The 13,153-nt window shown below is 38.0% G+C and overlaps 1 protein-coding gene and 1 pseudogene across 1 annotated transcript in view; both read left to right on the top strand.

The window, feature by feature from the left end:
• Positions 1–13,153, top strand: part of MORC1 (MORC family CW-type zinc finger 1) — a 162,162-nt gene that overhangs the window by 70,546 nt on the left and 78,463 nt on the right. The window lies entirely within an intron of this gene.
• LOC132684116 (ERI1 exoribonuclease 3 pseudogene) lies at positions 467–5,098 on the top strand (annotated as a pseudogene).

Below are 13,153 nucleotides of genomic sequence, written 5' to 3'. Positions count from 1 at the left end.
GGAATAACCAAAGTCATCTAATGCTTGACTGATACTCTAAAAGCCAGTATTAGAGGGCACACAAATTGGATGAAAAGTACTTGGGTAGATTTTTGCCCTATAAATAAAAGATACAGTCTTTGTGTTTGCTATAAATCTGGTCTGTTTCTATAGAAAATTGGGGCCTTGTAAAAATCAAATCAGCAGAAAGGGAAATGACTTTGTGTCATTTATCAAATCTGCATTTATGTTTGGCACAGATGGTGCTGAGAACCTCGGAGATATTTTTCTGAGTCTGACCTCACCTCATTGTCCACTACTGTGTTTTCTGAAGCGTTGTGCATCCTTATAGTGAAATGGAAACGTTAACCATCAGCTGTTTGGAGTAGGGAAATAAAAAGAAGGAAAAGTTAGAGAGAAACAGCAAATGAAATTTGGGTTTGAACAGAAGCAATTACGTCAAAATTTATTACAAAACTTTGCCAGAATGGATCAGAATAGAGCTGATGTGCTAAGTGAAACCTGTCACATAATAAGCATCATCTTTCCTAGAAGAACTCAGACCATGAGGCCTCAGGTTGGCAAGGAGGCTAAAAATCATATAAGCCAGTCACCTCCCTGATGCTTTAATCCCTTCTACCCCACCCAGCCCTGCCCCAGGCAAGTGGACTGCCATTTTAAGCCTGAGTGGGGGTTTCCTCTGAAAGAAAAATGACTACTTCTTGAGGCAGCCCGTGAATCTCTGCACAGCTGTATTAGAAAATACATTTTAATATCAGAACCAACTCTCTTTCTCACGTGTTGTTTCATTCACTCATCTGTGGTAGACATGGAGTGTTCTAGGACTGACAAGCCAGACGTGTTCCAGCCTTTCTGGGAATTTGCAGTCTAGCAAGGCTACCATGATTTGACACTTAGAAGAAGGATTGGTGCCCAACAGAGAAGAATAGGTGCTGCAGACACCATTGCTCGAGAGCCAGAGAAGGCCCGGAGGAAGTGGTATTTCCCCAAGGATGAGAAGGAGTTAGCCAGGCCAACATCATTTTTCCCTCTTGGGGCCATGAAGGATAGGCCTAAAACCTTTCTAAATGACAGCCCTTTGAAGACAAGCTTTCTGCCTCTCTTCAGTCTTGTTTTATCCTAACATTTCCAAGTTCTGTTGCTGTTCTTGACTTGATATGGTGTTAAATATATTCACCATTTTCATGTTATACTCTATAAAGTGTGCTTGCCACCTAGACACAGAAATTTCAGATGAAACCCAGCCTTGAATAAAATGAGATCATCATCCCTTTCTTTTAAGTCATAATTCTGTTGATGAACCTAATATGTTAACTCTCAGTAAGCACATTATTGACCCTCAGTGTCTTTATTGCCAATTAGAATTCCCAATAAAATTTTTAATATGTATTCTTATTAAGCCATACATACATCTCTTATATTTTTTCTCCAGTGGTTTTGGACCTCAGAGTAGAATCATACATTTAGTCCTATTACATGCTGTCACCTTATTAAGCCCATCCTTTCAGGTTATCACTACCTTTTTTGGAATCTAATGTTGACTTCTAATTAATATGCTGTTTTTCCAGATAAGTTTGGCCAGTATTTTCTCTATGATTTCCTTTAAATCCTGTTGCATAGGAAGGAGAGGAAAATCAAACACTTGGCCTTCTACTGATGACCTCCCCTGAGGTAGAAATGAGATACTGGATAAAGGCAATTAATCAATTAAAATTCTTCCTAATTAGGCTATCACCTAGCTCACATCAATTTCTTGGTTTGTGTATAATTCTGAAAATGAGAGATAATATTTGTTAGGTGAATAGTTTCTTTAGAAAATAATGCTTACACCTTAGTTTGGGTTGCTATAGCAAAAATACTATAAACTGGTGGCTTATGAACAGCATAAATATATTTCTCACAGTTCAGGAGGCTGGAAATCCCAAGATCAGGGTCCCAGGATGGTTGGATTCTGGCAAGAGCCCTTTTCCAATTTGCAGACTGCTGACTTCCCCTGGTATTCTCACATGGTGGAAAGAGAGTGAGCTAGCTCTCTGGCCTCCTGTAAGGACACTATTCCCATCACGAGGGATCCATTCACATGACCTAGTCACCTCCCAAAGACCCCACTGCCAAGTACTATCACACTGGGATTAAATTTTCAGCATATGAATTTAGTGGGGATGCAAACATTCAGTCCATAACACTTTAGTAGGTAGATCTAGCTAGCTGCTCACAACAAATATTGTTTCTCTTATGCTGTACTTCAGTCTGTAAGATCTCAGAAAGGCACTACAAGAAAAATGAAATGCAACATTTCTGCTAGGGATACATGTTTAGTGAGGTCTATAAAAATATTGAAAGGTGAGACTATGAGAGAAGTTTGTTTGGAGATATAGATCCAGAAATAATTCATACCTCTTTTTTTATTCAGTTTTTGAAGTTACAGATTTTATGTATTCTATTTCATTTAAAAATATAATATTCTCAGTATCATATGTTATATTTTTAAATTTCTCATTTTGGTATTACAGACTGAATTGTTTCCTCAGAATTCATATGTTTTAGCCCTAACCCCCAGTATCTCAGAATGTGACTATATTTGGAGACAGAGCCTTTGAAGAGGTGATTAAGTTAAAAAAGAGGCCATTAGAGAGGACCCTAAACCAGTCTGACTGGTGTTCTTGTAAGAAGAGGGAATTTGGACAGAGGGACTCCAGGGATGGGTGTGTGCAGAGAAAAGATGATGTGAGGACACAGCAAGAAGGTGACCATCTGCAAGCCAAGGAGAGAAGACTCACAAGAAACCAAACATTCCCACGTCTTGAAGTTGGACTTCTAGCCTTTACAACTATGAGAAAATAAGTTCCATTGTTTAAGCCACCCAGTCTGTTTTTGTTGTTGTTGTTGTTGTTGTTGCTGTGGCAGTCCTAGCAAACTAATATATACGGGAGATTATAAAATTGGACAGAATTAAAGAGAATATTATAATGAAACCTATAAATGCATCATCCACTCTCAACAGTTGTCAATTCCTGGGCAGACAAGTTTCATTTATATTCCCACCTACTCTTCAACAACTAGATTATGAAGAAGATTCCAGACATTATATAATTATATTAAATGGATTTATCATGTATTTTTGAAAGAACTCTATTTAAAAACATAACAATACAAAAACACTTAAAATTATCAATACTTTCTTAATAGCATAAAATGTCCAGTCTGTTGTTACATTTCTAAGTATCTGCTGTCATAATATAACTCATAGTCCCTCTTAACCATCCTCATATTTCTTTTTCTCTCTTGTTTTTCCTTGAAATTTATTTGTAAGAAAAACTGGGCCGGTTGTTTTGTAGTTTTCACATATAAATTTTGCTCGCTGCATTACTGGGTGTGGTTTAACAGCTTCTTTCATTCTGTTAATTTTTTTGCAAATTGGTAGAATCTAGCAGCTTGGCCAAATTTAGATGTGGTGTTTTTTGGTTTGGTTGGTTTTTGTCAAGATGCTTCATAGGTAGTAGTGTGTTCTACCATCAGGTTGCCTGGGTCTCTCTCTTTTTTAATGACATTAGCAGTTAATAATCAATGCTCAGATCCATTAGGAGTTCCAGAATCTTCTGTTCTATCATATTTTTATCACTTATTAGCTCTCATACTTCTAAAACTTTTTTTCATCTTCCACTTGGTCACCTAAGTTAGTTTGTAATTTTACTATTTGACAGGAACAACAGAAATCCATACTTGATGAGAGATAAAATTAAAACAATAAAAAATGATATAGACATTTGCCTGACTTGTATGGCATGAATATGTACTCTGTTTAAAATCATTACTTCATGCCAGCTCTCAGCAAATAACAGGATGGTTCAGGAGTTCATTGGATTGATTTCTGTTTAAAAAAAATCACATTCTTAGATTTAATCCATTTACACTGCTTTCACCTGATAATTGAAATTATCACCATTGACAGTACTTATGCTTCCTTTTCTTTCTGACTGCACTTATATTATTATCATGATAATGACATTTTTTGCATCTACAATGAATTTTCATGCTAAAATATCTCAGAGGATCTCACCTATATTGCAAATAAAATACTAAAAAGTCTAGTACCCTTCTTTTTCTGGAATTAAATACACTCTTATTCTTACAGTCTGATTTCCCCTGCCATACCAGAAGCAAGACCTCAGTCTGCTTATGTGTGCCTAGTAAAGAAGAGTAGGTTGCATCTTAATGACTGAATTTAAAACAATGCAGTAAGAATTAAACGTAAGTTGTATTGGGGCGCCTGGGTGGCTCAGTTGGTTGAGCGTCCGACTTCAGCTCAGGTCACGATCTCGTGGTCCATGAATTCGAGTCCCACATCAGGCTCTGGGCTGATGGCTCAGAGCCTGGAGCCTGCTTCTGATTCTGTGTCTCCCTCTCTCTCTGCCCCTCCCCTGTTCATGCTCTGTCTCTCTCTGTCTCAAAATAACTAAATGTTAAAAAAAAAAAAAAATTAAAAAACAAACAAACAAAAAAAACATAAGTTGTATTAACAAAAAAAAGTAGATTGAATGGCCAGGGTCAGAGTATGTGGAGGAAATCATCGAATTCCTCATGCTGAAGCTAAAAGGTCAGACTGTGGAGATTGACCAGGTCCAGCCCGTGGTCCATCCACAGTTTACTCCCTTCTGTACAGAGAGCTCTCAGGGATTATTCGAGCCACAGTGGGTGGTTAGCCCAGCCTGCAACAAGTGCTGGAGAGGGTCAGTGAGTGGATGGAGAAAGAAGGCCTCTTAGATCCAAACGTCAGATCAGTTTTGTCACCCGTGGAGGATGGGACTTGAAAGTCACGCTTCTGGGCCGGTGCCAGTACTTGAGCTTGCCAATGGCAGATTACTTCCAGCAGCGGGTTAATCTGAAAAAGGCTTACACCTTCACCGTAGGCTGCTGGCCCAACAATGGACTTCTAGACATAAACAGACATAGACATACAGGCAGGGCCCATGGCAGCATTGATGACTGCAAGAACATTGCCAACATCATGGAGACACTTGCATATCAAGGGGTCATTGTCAATAGATATCAAACCCATTCTGTTTGGCTAAGGACAGGATGGGGCAGGACAGGGTAGATGCTTGGCCCAGCCCCCAATCCTTCTTTCCCTCACCAGAGAGGAAAAGGGAGAATGGCGTAGCTCTATGTCCAGAGTGGCCCCAGCCTGCTCTGTGGGCTTGTGCCTTGGGTAAGGGCTTGGTCACTTGGCCCCTCTGGAGCAGACACTTTGTGTCCCCTATCCTTTCCCCTCAACCTCAGTCCAGTATTAGCCCCTCCCATTGTGGGCATGGGCTTGAGGGACCCAGGTACTTACTGCCTCCTCCCTGGTACACAGGCTTCTACTGGGGCCACCAAGGCCCCCCGCTGGGCCTCCTCCCATCTGTAGTGCATGGTGTGTGGTGCCCCTGGGCTCCAGGACAGATCAGGCCCTACCTTGTGTCTACCCCCATCCCCACTGTGAACGTGCCACTAAATAAAGTTGGGGAAACGAGAAAAAAGAAAAGTAAGTTTGAATCTTTAGATTTTTGAGAACATTAAGTCAGTGGGCTTTGTATATGTCTGACTAAAGTGAGTCCTGGTAGAAAGATAAACTTACTAACCCAGATATTGAGGAGAGTGAGCTGGCTGACTGGGCTATATTGCCCATAATGACACATAACTCCAGGAATATACTTTAGGTTAGATTCCTATGTCTAATGTTAATTTCCCCATCATAGAGGGGATTAAAAAAGCCGAGTATATCCAAAGAAAAGCATTGAAAATAGTTAAACAAAAACATAACTTAGAAAGTAAAAGTTATTTCTTCTTGAGGGAAGAAACAGAAGAAACCTAACTTTTCTCAGTTTTGTTTTTGAAGGCTTGTTGTCATAAGGCTTCTGACCCTCTTCCTTCTAGTACTCAGTGCACAGAATGGTATGTTTCTAAACTAGGAGCCAGAGAGTCCTAGGGGATTTTAGAGTATTATTTGGAACGTTTGAATTCCTGTCTACCAATAATTGTCTAAAATGGCATTATACCTCACACATCCATATGCTACAGGTTTTTTTTTAATAAATTTTTTAAATATTAATTTATTTTGAGAGAGAGGGAGAGAGCATGAGCAGGGGAGGGGCAGAGAGAGGGAGACACAGAATCTGAAGCAGGCTCTAGGCTCTGAGCTGTCAGCACAGAGCATGACGCAGGGCTCGAACCCATGAACCATGAGATCATGACTTGAGCCCAATTTTGGATGCTTAACCAACTGAGCCACACAGGCACCCCTACAGTTTTTCAAACATGTATAGATGTAGTTGTGTGTAGTAAAATACAGAATCACACAGAAGTGTTATTGAATTCAGTTTTCTTTTTCATCGTGTATTTTCTCAGTTTGGGGGGTAGTGTTCTGAAATTATTTTGCAGCTTGAGGAGATCCTCATGGGAAAGCACTGATACGGAACGAGAGGAAATGATGCTGTGTTGCCAGGTGAAGGTAGTGAAGTTGACACTTCCAGGGAGTTGGACCAATTCCTCAGATTCCTGGAGCTTTGCCCTGGAGCCTACTGTGCTCACAGTAGAGTGAAGTGGAAACGTTCTGGCTGTAGCTGCCACTTACTTCTGCCACTGACTGTCCCCATAAAGTAAGACTTGCCCAACCCACTTCATACCAGCCAGAAGACCTGAGAGAGAATGGGGCCGTAAGCACCTTCGCCACCACTGAAGATATCTTGCTTTGCTGTCCTTCAATTCAAATAGAGTACTTGGAAAACTGGATACGTAGCAGCTCTCATATGTGCCCCACAGATTCTCTAAGCCGTAATGGCGGTTCTTCCTTCTAAGTGGCCATTGGCTTCATGACCCTTCATAAGAGCGTACAGGTATCACTTCCAGCTGATTGGAGTTGGCCTTTTCGTTGAAACCAGTTTGCCATCCCTGAGAGATTCCATCAAGAATATAAATGATCAGCAGTTACACATGATCAGCTTACAAAAGGTCTGATACCTAACTTAGCTAAGAATGAGGGGTAATGATGAACAGGACAGTTTCAACAGAGCTGGAGGCATGATTTACAATATCCAGAGGATAGATATGTAATTTCTGTCTCAGGAGATCTTTAAAAATAGAATATAATCATCTGTTTAGTTGCAGAACTACCTGAAGTCAGAGACTTGATAAGCACCTTCATCTCATGATTTTCCTGGTGCTTTGATTTCATAACTGTTTTAGCCTTCCTTATTTTGATTGAAACCATCAAAGCTTTGCTTTGGTAGCTTATTACTGAATTTTATTACTTCTCCTCTTGGCTAATTGATTCCCTGGATGTCTTTGTACATTCTATGAATAGATACGAAACTGACATCTAGGAGGGTGTAACATTTCTTTTTAAGAGGCACAGTCTTTGTGAAACTGCTCTTTTAGTTACTGGTGTTTGGCAAATGTTTAGTAAGTTATTGCAGCAGTTCCCATTATTTTTCCTGAGTTTTAAAAGTCTCCTGAAAAATTAACCAGATTAATTTAAGCATTAGAAATCTTCTGAATAAAGGACCCCATACATAACTAGCAGTAAATTAAATTTTCAGTTTTCTCAGATACTTGTTCTAGAAATTAGGACTTTAATTCTGTGTGCATTAATTCCTAATTATTTTACCGATTTAATAAGCTTGTTGATTATTCAAACAAAAATCTCAAGATATGTATTGTTTTATAATTTTGAATATCACCTGTATGCTTGCAGCCATTTCCTGTTTACAAAGTAAACTGAATTTTTTGATCGGAATACCTTAAGGATATTCAAATGATATAATTTTCGAATTAATAAATTTTTAGTTTTCTTCATAGTACTCTTTATAGGTGGGTAGAAATATTTAAGATACATTTTTAAAAATCAAGTAATTTCCAAATTTTGAAATTCCAGCTCTTTTAATTGACTTCTGGATGAAAGGGCCATTAAATCCTCATTAAGATACATTAACAATAACGTCAGTTATTAAAACAACATATGTAACCAAATGCCCATAATTATATACCATACCACTAGTCAAGACTAACCTGATTTAATGAATTATTATTATTATTAATTTTATTATTTCTTGCCAGACTAGATAGATAAGGATTTTTTTCCAGCTTTATTGGGGTATAATTGACCAAAAAATTGTGGATACTTAAAATGTACAATATGATGATTTGATATACATATACATTATGAAATATTTACCATAATCACGTTAATTAGTGCATCATTCACCTCACACAGTTGTCTTTTTTGTATGTGTGGAGTTAGATTGCTTAAGATCTACTCTCCTCACGAATTTCAAGTATACCCTTCAGTACTAACCACAGGCACCATGCCATACCTTGGATCCTCGGAACTTACTGATCTTATTAGTGAAAGCTTGTGCCGTGTGACCAGCATCTCCCTATTTCCCCTACCCTACAGCCACTGACAACTACCATTCTACTTTCTGTTTCTATGAATTCAACTTTCTTTTTTTAGATTTCTATATATGAAAGATACCATATACTGTTTGTTTTTCTCGGGCTTATTTCACTTAGCATAATGACCTTCATGTTGCAAATGGCAGTATGTCCAACTGTTTATGGCTGGATAATATTCTATCTATCTATATAATCATATTTTCATCTATCAATGGACATATAGGTTTCCATATTTCTATATCTTGGCTATGCTGCAGTGAACGTGATATTGAAGATCTCTTTAAGACACTGATTTCATTTCCTTCAGATATATGTCCAAAAGTGGGATTTCTGGGTCAGATAGTAGTTCTATTTTTAATATTTTGAGAAACCTCCATACTGTTTCCCATAATGGTTGTACCAATTTACATTCCCACCAGCAGTGCATGAGAGTTCCCTTTTCTCCACCTTCTCATCAACACTTGTATCTCTTTTTTTTTTTCTTAAAAAAAATTTTTTTTAACGTTTTTATTCATTTTTGAGACAGAGAGAGACAGAGCATGAATGGGGGAGGGTCAGAGAGAGGGAGACACAGAATCTGAAACAGGCTCCGGGCTCTGAGCTGTCAGCACAGGGGCCCGATGCGGGGCTCGAACTCACGGACCGCGAGATCGTGACCTGAGCCGAAGTCGGCGCTCAACTGACTGAGCCACCTAGGCGCCCCTCTTCTTTTTTTTTTTTTAAAGTTAAGCTTTTCTTTTTTTAATATGAAATTTACTGTCAAATTGGTTTCCATACAACACCCAGTGCTCATTCCAACAGGTGCCCTCCTCAATTCCTATCACCCACTTTCCCTTCCCTCCCACCCCCCATCAACCCTCAGTTTATTCTCAGTTTTTAAGAGTCTCTTATGGTTGGGCTCCCTCCCTCTCTAACTTTTTGATAATAGCCATCCTACAAGGTGTGAGATTATATATTGTGCTTTTGATTTGCATTTCCCTGATGATAAACACCTTTTCAAGTACCTTTGGCCATTTGTATATCTTTGTTGTAAAACTGTATATTCAGGTCTTTTGCCCATTTTATTATCAGAGTGTGGGTATGTATGTATGTGTTTATTGCTGTTGGATTGTATGAGTTCCTTGCATATTTTAGATATTAACCCTTTATTAGATATATGGTTTGCAAATATTTTCCCCTTTCTGTATGTTGCCTTTCGTTTTGTTGATTGTTTTCTTTGCTGTATAGAAGCTTTTCTGTTTGATGTAGTCCCATTTGTTTTTTGTTTTCTTGTTATTTGTTTGCTTTTGTTACCTTTGCTTTTGGTGTTGTATCCAAAACAGACTAATCTCAAGAAGCTTTTTCCCTATGTTTTCTTTTAGGATTTTATGGTTTCAGGACTTAAAGTTAAGTCTTTAATCCATTTTGAGTTAATTTTTATATCTAGTGTCAGGCCCAGTTTCATTTTTTTTGCATGTGGATATCTAGTTTTTCCACTGCTTTATATTGAAGAGACTCTCCTTTCCCCATTGTGTGTTCTCAGTGCACTTGTCAAATATTAGTTGATCATATATGGGTGGGATTTATTTCTGGGCTTTCTGTTCTGTTCCATTGGTCTATGTGTCTGCCTCTATGCCATTACCATACTGTTTTAAATACACAGCTTTGTAATATGTTTTGAAATCAGGAAGGCTGAGGCATCCAGCTTTGTTCTTCTTTTTCAAGATAGTCTTGGTTATTTGAGGTCTTCTGTGGTTCTATACAGATTTGGAGATTGTTTCTTGTACTTCTTTTGTATTGATTCTGTAGATTGCTTTGAGTAGTATGAACATTTAAAAAATATGAATTCATCCAACCCAACAACAGGGGTTATTCTTCCTTTATTTGGTATCTTTTCAATTTCTTTCATCAGTGTCTTACAGTTGTCAGTGTATTGGACATTTACCTCCTTGGTTAAATTTAATCTTAAGTATTATTTTTTAAAAAATATAATTTATTGTCAAGTTGGTTAACATATGGTGTATACAGTGTGCTCTTGGTTTTGGGGTAGATTCCCGTGATTCATCGCTTACCTACAGCACCCAGTGCTCATCCCAACAAGTGCTCTCCTCGATGCCTATCACCTCTCAGATTGTTCTCTGTGTTTAAGAGTCTCTTATGGTTTGCTTCTCTCTCTGTTTGAAGCTATTTTTTCCCCTTACTTTCCCCCATGGTTTCTGTTAAGTTTCTCAAGTTCCACATATGAGTGAAAACATATGATATCTGTCTTTCTCTGACTAACTTATTTCACTTAGCCTGAGTTCCATCCACACTGTTGCAAATGGCAGGATTTCATTCTTTCTCATTGCCAAGTAGTAATCCATTGTGTATATAAACCACATCTTCTTTATCCATTCATCAGTTGATAGACATTTGGGCTCTTTCCATAATTGGGCTATTGTTGAAAGCACTGCTATAAACATTGGGGTACATGTGCCCCTATGAATCAGCATTCCTGTATGCTTTGAATAAATTCCTAGTTGTGCTATTGCTGGGTCATAGTGTGGTTCTAATTTTAATTTTTTGAGGAAACTTCACACTGTTTTCCAGAGCAGCTGCACCAGTTTACATTCCTACCAACAGTGCAAGAGGGTTCACATTTCTCCACATCCTCGCCAACATCTGTTGTTTCCTGAGCTGTTAATTTTAGACACTCTAACTGGTGTGAGGTGGTATCTCACTGTGGTTTTTATTTGTATTTCCCTGATGATGAGTGACGTTGAGCATCTTTTTATGTGTCTGTTGGCCATCTGGATGTCTTCTTTGGAAAAGTGTCTGTTCATGTCTTCTGCCCATTTCATCACTGTGTTATTTGTTTTTTGGGTGTTGAGTCTGGTAAGTTTATGGATTTTGGATACTAACCCTTTATCCAATATGTCATTTGCAAATATCTTTTCCCATTCCATTAGTTGCCTTTTAGTTTTGTTGATTGTTTCCTTTGTAGTGCAGATGCTTTTTATCTTGATGAGGTCCCAGTAGTTCATTTTTGCTTTTATTTCCCTTACCTTCAGAGATGTGTTGAACAAGAAATTGCTGTGGCTGAGGTCAAAGAGGTTGTTGCCTGCTTTCTCCTCTAGGGTTTTTATGATTTTGTGTCTCACATTTAGGTCTTTCATCCACTTTGATTTTATTGTGTATGGTGTAAGAAAGTGGTCCAGTTTCATTCTTCTGCATGTTGCTGTCCAGTTCTCCCAGTACCATTTGCTAAAGAGACTGTCTTTTTTCCATTGGATACTCTTTCCTGCTTTGTCAAAGATTAGTTTGTCATACGTTTTTGGGTCCAATTCTGGGCCTATGTGTCTGTTTTTGTGCCAATACCATACTGTCTTGATGATGATAGCTTTGTAGTAGAGGGTAAAGTCCAGGATTGTGATGCCTCCCACTTTGTTTTCTTTTTCAACATTACTTTGCAAATGGGAAAGTTTTCTTAATTTCTCTTTATTATCTCTTTCAGTTCATTGTTAGTGGCAGAAAAGCAACTGATTTTAGTATGTTGGTTTTGTATCCTTTGATTTACTGAATTTTTTTTTTGATGAGTTCTAACACTTTTTTGGGGGGAGTATTTAGATTTTCCATTTATACTATCATGTCATCTGCAAACCAGATTTTTTTTTTTTTTTTTTTTTTTTTACTTATTCACTTCTGATTTGAATGCTGTTTATTTTTTTCATATCTAATTGCTCTGGCTAGGACTTCCAGTACAACATTGATTAGAAGTGGTGAGGGTAGTCATCCTTGTCTTTTTCCTGATTGTGAAGAAAAGATTTTAACTTTTTGCTATTGAATATGATATTATATTAGCTGTTGGCTTGACATAATGGTCTTCATTGCATTGAGGTACATTCCTTCTAAACCTAATTGGTTGAGAGTTTTTATCGTGAAAGGATATTGAATTCTGTCAATGTTCTTTTTTTTTTAATTGAAGTGTAGTAGACAACTTAACTTCGATTGCATACAAAAGCTCTACCCTGTTATTCCCTTTCCCCGCAAACATTATTTGCTTTTTATTTCACAGTTCACATGTTTTAAATATTGTGTATCCATTAAGAAATTATTATAGCTATAGTTATCTTTAATACTTTTGTCTAACTCTTATAATAGAGTTAAATGATTTATACATCACCATCATAGTATTAGAGCATTCTGAATCTATATACATATTTTACCAGTGAGTTGTATATTTTCATGTTTTCAAGTTACTAAAATAGTGTCCTTTCATTTTAGCTTGAAGAATTCCCTGTAGCATTTCTTGTTACAGCAGGTCTACTGGTAATGAAATCCCTCAGCTTGTGTTTCAGGAATTCTAGGCATCTCCTTAATTTCTGAAGGACAGCTTTGCTGGGTAAATTATTCTTGGTTGGTAGGTCGTGGTGTTCTTGTCATTTTTTTCAGCACTTTGATTATATCATCCCACACTCTCGTGGGTTGCAAAGTTTCTCCTAAAAAATCCACTGATAGCCTGGTGGAAGTTCCCTTTTATGGGAGCAATTTTTTTTCAGGGATATCTGTATAAATCTCTACAGACTGAATAATACATAAAAGAAAATAGAAACTGACATGATAAGGGGCACCTGGGTGGCTCAGCCGCTTAAGCATCTGCTTTCAGCTCAGGTCATGATCTTGCTATTCGTGAGTTTGAGCCCACATTGGGCTCCGTGCTGACAGTTCAGAGCCTGGGGCCTGCTTGGGATTCTGTGTCTCC

The sequence above is a fragment of the Panthera onca genome, chromosome C2 (assembly GCF_046562875.1).
Source record: "Panthera onca isolate mPanOnc1 chromosome C2, mPanOnc1 haplotype 2, whole genome shotgun sequence".
In the NCBI taxonomy this organism is placed as follows: Eukaryota; Metazoa; Chordata; class Mammalia; order Carnivora; family Felidae; genus Panthera; species Panthera onca.
The sequence above is the reverse complement of the archived record's forward strand: the minus strand, read 5'-3'. Positions and strand labels throughout refer to the sequence as shown.